The following is a 12,292-nucleotide window of genomic DNA, read 5'->3' as shown; positions in this document are numbered from 1 at the left end:
CCCTGAGCGCCGCGCTCTCAGTGCTGGCACACGCGCGCGTTCGCTCCTGGCTGTCCCACTTGCTCTGTCGCCGGCCGCTCACTCCTGTCCCATCCGGCCCGCCCCGGACGCGCCTCGCCGGCTCCCCGCGCCGCCCGCTCTGCAGCCGGCTGCGGAGCGAGCTCGGGGCCCGCGCTGCGCTCCTGCGGCAGGGACGCCCCCGCCGAGCGCGGTGCCTTGGCTACCCGGCCGCCTTCGCCGCGCGGGTGAGTGAGCCCGCCGCGCGCTTTTGTCCCGGCGCGGCCCCTGGGAGTCATTCTCCGAGGGTGGGGGTCGGGGATTGGGACCCTTGCTCGGAAGCCTGCCACCGGCTCCCCAGTTGGAGAGGGGCTCCGACTTGCGGCAAGGAGGATTTTTTTCGGGGGGGTGGGTGTGGAGCGTAAGGGAAGGAGCCCAACGACTCCAGACAGCCAGGAGTTTTCTTTTGGGGGGAGGTGAGGTGCTGGGAAACGGTGATGCGGTTGTCTCGACAGGCGTTATTCGAAAGGGGGTGCGTTTGATTTGAGGGGTGCTTATCGCGGAAGCCCTCAAGGAAGAAAGGTGGGCTTATCTTCCAGTTCCTTAGCCCTTTGCAGGAGGAATCAGGGTGCCACGTGAAGGTCCTCCCAGGCCAAACGTGAGTCTGGGAAGGTAAGGCAGTGGAGGCGGCCGTGGGGTCCCAGGCAAAACTGGGGCGTCGGGCGTTGCAGTCTTGCTCTCACTCCCAGCTCCTTAGTCAAGCCCCTCCCATCGCTCTGCTTCCTTAGCTTCTACTGGAGTTCGGTGGTTGAGGGACCCTTGTTCACAGATCATTGCAGTTAAGAGAGTTGGATAACGAATTCCCAGGACTCGTTAGCTGTCAGTGGTTGAGGTAGAACCCTTCCTTGGAACTTGTGGCTACTAACACCCTTCGAGACCCAAAGGACTGAATTTTTAGGGCTGGTACTGCAGATGGGAAGGTGGACTGTTGGGTAGAGGTTTTCTAGGACTTCTTTGGTTAGGGGGAGCACCCTGTATATCATTACCTGAAGGAGAAAGACCCAGGCCTTTGGGGCCCAGAGAGGGTAAAAGTAGCCATTGCAATTCAGGAAGCTGGGTTGGGGTGGGGGGTACACTTGGGCAGTGGGCATGGTGCCAGACCCCAGGCCACTGTTTTTCACCATCCCTCCTCACTCCAGGTGCAAAGAGCAGAGTATGTGCAATGTCCCCATCTCACTGCCCGCCCCCCCCCCCCCAGCCTTTAGGTGCCTGCCCTAGAGCTAAATCCCCTTTCCAAGGGGGACTATGGGCTCTTCCCTGACTTAGTGGAATCCTTTATGTCAAAGTGAATAAGTTGTCAATAAATTATCTCCAAATGGGGGGCTTGAGAGGACCATTAGAGGAACCCCTGACACTTCAAAGCTCAGGTATCCGCAATGGAAGTCTCTGGGGGAACTGTAGGTGCTTCTGGTAACCTTATTGGGTTCCTAAAGGGCATTTTGAGTTCTAGTAAAATAAAATTTTTGTTTTATCACTTCCTTTCCCTCTCTTTTCTTTTCCCTTAAATTCTTGAGCTCCTTCCCTTCTCTGTCAGCCTGTCTTTGTCCCCTCCCCACACTGCAGGGACTGTGGAGGGTGAAGCTGTGGCACCACAGGGCCCTAGGCCAGCATGGAATGTTCCGTCCTGGTGTCCAGAGTGAAGTTCCCCCTCTGTCTCCCACCCTCAGTGGGCCAAGGGTCTTGAGGCAGAGTAGGTAGGGGCCTGGGGAGTTGGCTCTGGGTGGGGAGTGACTGGACACTGGGTGCTGGGTACTCTGGGGGACTTGCACAAGAGCCTTTTCACTAGGGTGTACATGTCTTTTCCCTCATTTACTGATGAGACAAAACGATGCTGGTCCTCACACACCACTAGGCATGAGCCTGGAGAACCACCCCACAGTGGTGAAGGGTTTGTGCTGGTCGTTTGTTTTGTGTGTGTGGTGGTGGTGGTGGGGGTTGTTTGTTTCGTGCAATAACGGCTAACTGAGGAGGGGGCTGGCTGGGGCCTTGTGGCAGTTTTTCTTTGTGTGAGGTTTGCTGACCCCCTCAGCAAGAGACTATTTTTCCAGCGGCCAGATCTCAGGGGATATGTGCAGAGCAGACTAGACCCTTGGGAAGTTCCTGGTCTAACTGGTAAGGTCAGGGTCAAGTGGGTCCATCTGCTACCTGGAGCTTAGTAGACACACAGGTACATTCACTGCAAGGCAGGGGCCCCCAGCTGGCAGTTGCAGGGGAGTCTGCTGGGAAGGCTTGTCAGAAAATAAGGCTGGTGGCAGATGGTGCTGAGGGGACAGGGGCTCTTGCAGTGCCAAGATGGGGGAGGAGTCTTGATCCTTCCCCGGGGGTCTTTACCAGCCTCAGAGGAATAGATCGTGAACACTCTGGGGTCATCATGTACTCAGTGTCTACAAGAATGACCCCTGCTGTTTCCCCCCAAAATATGAGTCTGGAGTAAAACTAGTTGGTTTTTTGGCTCTTTGACTTTTAAAAGGCTCAGAATGCAGATAGGGGTCCAGATAACCCATGAACATGTGGAGTTTTATTTAGTATCTTTCTGGGAACAACACTTACTGGTATTCTAGAAATGTACACCAAGCCCACTTGGAAGCCTAACTGCCCTTACCCCAATTCAAACCAACACATGCAGGTTGGAAAATTGTTCATTCTTAAATGTTTCCCACCTATCCTTTCTGTAAATGTAGTAAAATTTAGAGAACAAGCCTTAGAAAGTACCCCCCTCCCCCGGAAAACATTGTCTTTGCCTATCTTGACTATTGTGTCATTTTCCTGTGACCGGCAGAAGGTGCCCCCAGAGAACCTTAGATAGGACCAATGGCATGGGAGATGTACAAGGGGACACTTGGGTGACATGTGGGCTCGGAATCAAGGAACCATCCCGCACTAATCCAGAATGAGGCCATCACACATGTCACTGGGATGGTTCCCCTGCCATGTGACTTCTGCCCCTATCCCTTCACTCCCCATCCTCTTGCCCCACAGGCACAGAAGGTGAATGTGCTGGGCTGGGGTCTGCTGAGCCAGCCACTCACCTCTCCCACCCGTGCCATTCTGCAGATGAATGCCTACCTCTTTATTGAGCTTTGGCTTCCTGTTTTTCCATGCATTTTAAGCCAAAATGTTGAGCAAATGCAATTCTTAGAATTTCAAGGTGAGCAGACCTCAGTGTTTGTCACTACACGCCAGCAGGTGCATCCTTCCTGCTGTGTATGTACCTGGTATGCCAGGGCTGTGGCCCCTGTGAAGTGGGCAGTAACAGCCAGCCCAGTGGGGCTGGGGCAGCAGGAGGGCCACAGCATTGCTCCCTCTTTGCAGCTCATGGGGATAAGGCTGCATTTCCAGATGCTCACACTACCGTATCTTCATTGTCCTCCTGCTCACTGTCCCTTGGTGTCTGAGGGTGAATGCTCAATGGGCACCCCACTAGGGAGCTGTGGAGATTTTTGTATAGATCCAGCTTCTTGGTTTTTCCCACCATTGTCCCCATTCCCCCAGTGTTGGTACTTCTGTCCCCTTTCTCCCCTCTCTTCTTCTTCTCTTGGGTCCTTAGTGCAGAGCCCTCTGGAGACAAAAGGAATGAGGAGAGATTTCCCTTTCTTTTAGATCTGCCTCTTTACCCCCTCCTCCACTCTGGGCCCCCAGATCTGATGCTAATTTGTTAATCTAGGATCTTATGAGTTATTTCTCATAATCTTTTGGGAACTAAACATCTACAGTTATGGGTTTTCATAGTTGGGGATGCTTTTTATAATTTTTGCTGTTTGTTTTCAGAGACTGAGATTTCTAGTACAGAGTAGCTCTCCTTCAGATTCCTGGCAGGAGGAAGCAGCATGAGGGTATTATGTGATCTTTGGTGTTAAACTTAGGTTCAGAGCCATCCTGTTCACTCACTGGCCCTGGTTAATGGGCATGGTATTTAGCCTCTGTGAGTGACTTCAGTTTCCTCATCTGATGACAAGGGTGGTTATGAAAATTAAATGAATATATAAACATAAGAGGCACAAAAGAAGGAATAACTATTACCATACATATTAAGTAGTGTTCTCTTTGTCTATGGAATGACCTGTACCTCAGCCAACAAACATTAATTACAGACCTGCCCTCCCTCTGGCCCTGTGGAGGTTTATGAAACAAAGGTGGTATGCCCGAGAGACTTTGGGTCTATGTGGGGGGAAAGCTAACATTTATGAAGAAATTAGAAAACAGAGACAAGTTCTGTGTATAGACTCAGCTAGGGGAATTTAAGGGTGGCCGAACATTCAGGGCCAGGGTGGTCAGGAAAAGCCTCAAAGATGAGGGGGAAGGAGGGTGGGCATGAGCAGGACCCTGAAGGGAGGCTGGGTACTGACCAGCAGAGAGGAAGGTGGGACTGTTTGGCTCTAGTGCCCAAAAGCTCCAGCTCCCCTTCTGTTGGAACCTGGAGCAATACCTTTGACCCTGCAGTGAGCTCTCAACCATGCAGGCCTGCTTGTTCTGAGATTTATTTGGGGGATGGTTTTCATTCCAGGCTTGTTTTTCCCTCTGCTGCCCAGAATATTCTTGGAAAAAATTTTGTTTTAATTTTATACTGGATCAAAAATAATGAGAAGCGAATCTACAGCCAGCGTGAAAGCCCAGACCCATGGAAGACTTTTGGGTTCCCAGGGCTCTGTGTTCTTTTCTCGTGCTTCATTTACAGTAGCTTATTTCCTGGTTCTGGAATGGCAGGCATTAGGGCTGCAGGAGACCAGTCCAACTGACACCTGCATCATACCCAGGTGGGAACCCTGGTCTCAGAGGCCAAGCCACTGGGTGGCAGAACCGGAAGCAGCCAGAGTTTTTATCACCCCCCTCTGATGGAGGAGGGTGATGGCGTGAGAGGGCCTGACCTAGGCCAGAGGTCAGAGGCAATTTGGTTCCATCTCTCCACCTGGTTCCCCAGAGTCTGGGAGGCTACATCCTTTAGTCTAGGACTTGCTAATGGGGTGAATTGAAATGCTCAACAAGAGATTCTAAGGGATTTCCCATCTGCCGCTCTATAAGAAGGCACTTTCTACTCATCTGCCTACCTTCTGCAGTTACGTCTTCTTAGTGGTTAGGTATAACCATTCTAATTTCTCTCCTGAACGTTATGCATTTTTCCAGCTGAGTGCTAAGCCTAGTCCTAGACCGTGCCCACAGTGGACCTATTCCTACCCTTCCCCATTATCCATGTGAAGTTCCCATCTGATACTTTCATATTAGTGTCAGCAGAGTGACCGTTTGCTTAGCCACTTGGTTGCTGAACTTGTGGAAATGAATATGTAAATGAGGAGGCAACAGGTTGTTTCAGAGTGCCTGGAGGAACACAGCCCTTACCCTGTGACTTGCCCCTTATTGCTCCCAGAAGCTTGTCTTCACAGCAGGGCCTCCTGAGGGGCGTGATGCAGTTCATGCAATTGCTACTGACTTGACCCCATGGCCTTTCAACCAGTACTGTTTTAGGGAGCTCTTAGTTGTGATTGGACGACCACCTAGGCCTCCTGCTGGTCGTAGATGACCACAGGCCCTCAGCCCCTCCTCCTGTGGGCCCTCTGGTTATCCCAGCTTAGAGAAGCCCTTGGTTTTACTTTGGTTTTGCTATTGCTCCTAACCAGACCTTTGCTAGCGCAGGCTTGGAGTATTTGGCACAATACTCTGTGGCACAAATACATTTTACACTTGATAGCTTTGTTAATGTCTCTCTTTTTAAAAAAGATTTTATTTATTTATTTGAGAGAGTGCACGAGCATGGGCAGGGGAAGGGGCAGGGGGAGAAGCAGAGGGAGAAGCAGACTCCCTGCTGAGCAGGGAGGCTGATGCAGGGCTCAATCCGAAGACCCCAGGATCATGACCAGAGGCTTAACTGACTGAGCCATCCAGGCACTCCAGCATTGTTAATCTTAAAGCCCATCCTGACTGCCTCACTCCACCTTCAGAAACCTTCAGTGACCCCCTGCTTCTCACAGGACAACCTTAACCTGAAGCTCAAGGGCCTCCATAATCTGACCTCCAAACCAGAGAGATTGGTTCACTTATTGTCCTTGAACCTAATGAACACATTTCCTCTCTGTATCCTCTCCTGGAATATTCTTCACTTGCCTCTTTGACTAACAAGTCCTTCTATCCTTAAATATTTGTCCAGGGAATTCATTAAGCTCCCAATACCTGTCAGGTGCTGCCCCAACACGGAGGCTGCCTCTGACCTCTTCAGCTTCAAATTCTTGTCCTTGTTCAGACTTCTGTAGCAATTAGTCCCTGCACAGTTCTTATGGTGGGGACAAATCATTTATTTATTCTTATGGAATGTTTTTATCTTTTTTTTTTTAAAGATTTTATTTATTTATTTGACAGAGACACAGCAAGAGAGGGAACACAAGCAGGGGGAGTGGGAGAAGCAGGCGCGGGGAGCCCGATGTGGGGCTCGATCCCAGGACCCTGGGATCATGACCTGAGCTGAAGGCAGACACTTAACGACTGAGCCACACAGGCGCCCCAGGAATGTTTTTATCTTTTGTTTCATTTTTTTAATGGTAAAATTTTAGATCTACAACTACATTGAAAAAACTTCAAAGGAAGGACGTGCCTAATGCCTCTATTTTCTCATGGTGTTGGTTCCAGAACTAGCTGATAACAAAGTCCCCTTGGGAGCCTTGTTTGCAAAATAATGCATGCCCTCCCTGTAGCCAGCCCAGATTACCTGGGTGGGGTCAGGGAATCTGTTTTTCCAGAGCTCCCCAGGTGTTTCTTGTGTCAGCCAGATTTGGGTATCAATTTTGGTGGATTTTTCATTATGTAATTATTTCTGTGATTTGTATATTAGGATTTGTATATTAGGAAGGATTGTTAAAATTAACAGAAACCAACTCAGGCTAGCTAATGAGGAAAAGAAAGGTAATTGTTGTGTGGTCAAAGGAGATGACACTGCATATTTTCTTGATTCCAAGTTACCTTAGGCTGTGAGATTCCTATCACTGTATAGTTTCTCAGGAATAAAGCACTTCCTTTAATATACACAATTTTAGAAAATTTTCTGAATTACAGTATGCCTTTATTCATAAAATTGCCACTTTCCTCATCATTATCACAGTCAAAATACTGAGATCCTTCTGCGTTGTGTTTGTCTCCTATAGTTACACGATTTCAAGATGAAATGCTGTTTTTCATAATCTGTGTTCATGAGTTTTGAATGTTCACTCCTCCTTGAATTCCTGGGATGAGTTCTTGGTTAAATGCTTGGTCATGACATACATGTGTAGTTTAAAAAAAAAAAACCCTGTTGGCTTTGATTTTCTAATATTTTATTGGGTTTATTGCATTTATGGTCATAAGTGAGAACCCTAACTATTGTCTTTGCTGTCCTTGGCCAGTTTTGTATGTGACCATGATTTTGACATCTTTAGCCTCTTTAGGGTTAACAGAATAATTCTGAGGAAAGTTAAATTATACCAGAGCTTTATCTACATTTCCTTTAGGTCAAACTTATAGTTCAGGTTTTTCTAGAAGTAAATCATGTTGCTAAAAGTCAAATATCTTCTGAAAGTTAACCGGGAGCTTTGAAAAAATTATTGTACAGTACCCAACTGATCATAGGTTGCACATGAGTCAGTAATACCAAATTTTCCTAGCTTTGAAAAGTCTATACTTTATTCTGGTAAATTTGGCAGTTCTTGCTGCTGTTTGATTCCCTTGCTTGACAAGTGGCAGTTGTTGTTTTAGATACACAATAACTTTTCAGTGCTGCCTCATGATGGAATCTTTCTAGAGACATTTTTTTTCTTTCTCATTTTAAAAAAATTGAGGTATAATTTACATGCAATAAAATCCGCCCATTTTAGGGTACAGTTCTGAGTTTTGACAGCATATATAGCCATGTAAGCACCACCACAATCAAGATGCAGGATTCCATTTCCCAGAAGATTGTCTTCTGTGCTTTTGTAGACAGCCCTTCCCCTCCTGGAGGACCCTAGGAGCCGCTGACCTGTTTTCTGTCCCTATGGTTTTGCCTTTTTTGGGATGTCATATAAACGGAGTCCTATGATATGCAGCCTTTTTAGTTTGTCTTCTTTTACTTAGCACGAGGTGTTTGAGATTCATCCATGTGGTTGGGTGTTCATTAGGTTGCCCCTTTTTGTTGCTGAGTTTTATTTCATTGTGTGGATCTACCACAAGGTATTTATACACAACTGAAGGACATTTGGGTTGTTTCCAGTTTGGGGTGATAATGAATAATTCACTGTAAATATTAGTGTACAGGTTTTTATGTGAACATAGATTTTCTTTTCCCTTGGGTGAATACCTAGGAGTAAGATTACTGGTAGTATGGTAAGTGTATTACAATAACATTTCAAACTGATTACGTTTATTCCAAGTGGCTGTACCATTATGCATTCCCATTAGTGACATACAAGGGTATAGTTTCCACATCCTTGTCAGCACTTAGTATTTGTAAGATTTAAAAATTTTTAGGTATTCTGATACGTATAGCTTTATCATTGGGGTTTTAATTTGCATTTCCTTAATGACTAATGATGGCGAGCATCTTTGTTATTTGGCTTGTTTGCTATCTCTGTATCTTCTTTGGTGAAGTATCTGTTTAAATCTTTTGCCTGGGTTTTATTGGATTGTTTCCTTATGGCTGAGATTTGAGATATATATAATTCTTTTATATTCTGAACATGAGTCCTTTATCAGGTACCTGTCTGGCAAATATTTTCTGACTGTCTATGGCTCGTCTTTTCATTCTCTCAACAATGTCTATTATTGCAGAGCAGAAGATTTTAATTTTAATGAAGTCTAATTTATCAATTTTTAAAAATGTATTCTTTTGGTGTTGTATCTGAGAACTATTTGCCTAATACAAGGTCATTAAGATTTTCTCCAATACTCTGGGGTGCCTGGGTGGCTCAGTCATTAAGCGTCTGCCTTTGGCTCAGGTCATGGTCCCGGGGTCCTGGGATCGAGCCCCGCATCGGGCTCCCTGCTCAGCTGAAAGCCTGCTTCTCCCTCTCCCACTCCCCCGCTTGTGTTCCCTCTCTCTCTGTGTCTCTCTCTGTCAAATAAATAAATAAAATCTTTAAAAAAAAAAGATTTTCTCCAATACTTTATTGGATTTTAAGTTTTTATTTTAATTCCAGTTAGTTAACATGCAGTGTTATATTAGTTTCAGGTGTACAATATAGTGATTCGACAATGCTATGCATCACCGGGTGCTCATCATGACAAGTGCACTCCTTCATCCCCATCACCTATTTCACCCATCCCTCCCCCCCACCTCCCCTCTGGTAACCATCGGTTTGTTCTCTATACTTAAGAGCCTATTTCTTGGTTTCTCTCTCTCTCTCTTTCCCTTTGCTTGTTTTGTTTCTTAAATTCCACATATGAGTGAAATCATACGGTATTTGTCTTTCTCTGACTTACTTCCCTTAGCATTATACTCTCTAGCTCCATCTGTTGTTGCAAATGGCAAGATTTCATTCCTTTTTCTGGCCGAATAATACTCCATTATATTTATATACCACATCTTCTTTATCCATTCATCAATCTATTGACACTTAGGCTGCTTCCATATCTTGGCTATTGTAAACAATGCTGCTATAAACGTAGGGATGCATGTATCCCTTTGACTTAGTGTTTTTGTATTTTTTGGGTAGATACCTAGTAGTGCAGTTGCTGGATCGTAAGGTAGTTCTATTTTTAGCTTTTTGAGGAACCTCCATACTGTTTTCCACAGTGACTGCACCAGTTTGTGTTCCCACCAACTGTGCACAAGAGTTCCTTTTTCTCCACAACCTCACCAACACCTGTTGTTTCTTGTGTTGATTTTAGCCATTCTGACAGGTGTGAGGTGATATCTCACTGTAGTTTTGATTTGCATTTCCCTGATGCGGAGTGATGTTGAGCATCTTTTCATGTGTCTGTTGGCCATCTGGATGTCTTCTTTGGAGAAATGTCTGATCATGTCTTCTGCCCATTTTTAATCAGATTATTTGTTTTCTGGGTGTTGAGTTTCATAAATTCTTTATATATTTTGCATACTAACCCTTTATTGGATATGTCATTTGGAAATATCTTCTCCCATTCAGTAGGTTGCCTTTTAGTTTTGTTGATTGTTTCCTTTGCTGTGTGGAAGCTTTTTATTTTAATATAGTTCCAATAGTTTATTTTTGCTTTGTTTCCCTTGCCTCAGGAGACATGTCTAGTAAGAAGTTGTTATGGCTGATGTCAAAGAGGTTACTTACTGCCTGTGTTTTGTTCTAGGATTTTATGGTTTCAGGTCTACCATTTAGGTCTTTAATCCATTTTGAATTTATTTTTGTGTATGGTGAAAGAAAATGGCTGTTTCTCTCTTTTGCTTGTTGCTGTCCAGTTTCCCTAATACCATTTGTTGAAGAGACTGTCTTTTTCCCTTTGGCTATTCTTTCCTGCTTTGTTGAAGATTAATTGACCATATAATTGTGGGTTTATTTCTGGGTTTTCTGTTCTCTTCCATTGATATATGTGTCTATTTTGGTGCCAGTAACATACTGTTTTGATTACTACAGCTTTGTAATGTAACTTGAAGTCCAGAACTGTGATGCCTCCAGCTTTGTTTTTCTTTTTCAAGATTGCTTTTGCTATTCAGGGTCTTTTGTGGTTCCATACAAATTTTAGGATTATTTTTCCTAGTTCAGTGCTGTTGTTTAACAGCATTTTTCACCGAACTAGAAAAAACAATCCTAAAATTTGTATTTTGTATAGGGATTGCATTAAATGTGTGGATTGCTTTGGGTAATATAGACATTTTAACAATATTTGCTTTTCCAATCCATGAGCATGGAATGTGTTTCCATTTCTTTGTGTCCTCTTAAATTTTTTTTATCAGTGTTTTATAGTTTTCAGAGTAAAAGTCATTCATCTCTTTGCTTAAGTTTATTCTTAGATATTTTATTGTTTTTGGTACAATTGTAAATAGGGCTGTTTTTTTAATTTCTCTCTGCTGCTTCAATATTGGTGTATAGAAATGTAGCAGATTTCTGTACGTTGATTTTGTGTCCTGCGACTTTACTGAATTCATTTATTAGTTCTAACATTTTTTTGTTGGAGTTTTTAGGGTTTCCTTTATATAGTATCATGTCATCTACAAATAGTGAAAGTTTTACTTCCTTATTGATTTGGATGTCTTTTATTTCTTTGTGTTGTCTGATTGCTGTGGCTAGGACTTCCAGGACTATGTTGAATAAAAGTGGTGAGAGTGGACATCCTTGTCCTGTTCTTGACCTTTGGGGAAAAGCTCTCAGTTTTTCCCCATTAAGAATGATGTTTGCTGTGGATTTTTCATATATGGCCTTTATTATGTTGAGGTATGTTCCCTCTAAGTCTACTTGTTGAGGGCTTTTACTGTGAATGGATGTCATACTTTGTCAAATCCTTTTTCTGTGTCTATTAAAATTATCGTATGTTTCTTATCTTTCTCTTATTGAAGTGATGTATCATATTGATTGATTTTTGAATATTGAATCACCTTTGCATCCCAGGAATAAATCCCACTTGATTGGGTGAATGATTTTTTTAATGTACTGTTGAATTCAATTTGCTAGTATTTTGTTGAGGATTTTTGCATCTATGTTCATGAGCGATATTGGCCTATAGTTCCCTTTTTTTGTGGTGTCTTTATCTGGTTTTGTTATCAGACTAATGCAGGCCTCATAGAATGAATTTGAAAGTTTTCCTTCCTTTTCTATTTTTTGTAATAGTTTGAGAAGAATAAGTATTTATTCTTCTTTAAATGTCTGATAGAATTCCTCCATGAATCCATCTGGTCCTAGACTTTTGTTTGTTGGGAGTTTTTTGATTACTGATTCAATTTCTTTGCTCGTTATCAGTCTGTTCAAATTTTCTATTTCTTCCTGTTTCAGTTTTGGTAGTTTATATGTTTCTAGGAATTTTTCCAATTCTTATAGCTTGTCCAATTTGTTGGCATATAGTTTTTCATAATATTCTCTTATAATTGTTTGTATTTCTGTGATATTGGCTATTATTTTTCCTCTTTCATTTGTTATTTTATTTATTTGAGTCCTTTCTCTTTTTTTCTTCTTAAGTCTGGCTAGAGGTTTATCAATTTTATTGTTTTTTTCCAAAGAACCAGCTCCTGGTTTCACTGATCTGTTTTCTTGTTTTTGAAGTTTCTATATCATTGATTTCTGCTCTAGTCTTTATTATTTCCTTCTGCTGGTTTTAGGTTTTGTTTGTTATTCTTTTT

General features: G+C 43.7%; 1 protein-coding gene across 3 annotated transcripts in view; it reads left to right on the top strand.

The window, feature by feature from the left end:
• The window catches only part of MYLK (myosin light chain kinase), a 260,972-nt gene continuing 248,680 nt past the window's right edge, over positions 1–12,292 (top strand). The window contains exon 1 of one of the 3 annotated variants that reach the window (XM_078066769.1): positions 1–245. The gene's annotated coding sequence lies outside the window, so the exon portion shown is untranslated. The remainder of the gene's footprint in view (positions 246–12,292) is intronic. The other 2 variants (XM_078066774.1, XM_078066775.1) reach the window with 2 other exon arrangements.

Source organism: Halichoerus grypus, chromosome 1 (genome assembly GCF_964656455.1).
Source record: "Halichoerus grypus chromosome 1, mHalGry1.hap1.1, whole genome shotgun sequence".
Classification (NCBI taxonomy): Eukaryota; Metazoa; Chordata; class Mammalia; order Carnivora; family Phocidae; genus Halichoerus; species Halichoerus grypus.
This window is presented reverse-complemented; position numbering and strand designations above follow the sequence as displayed.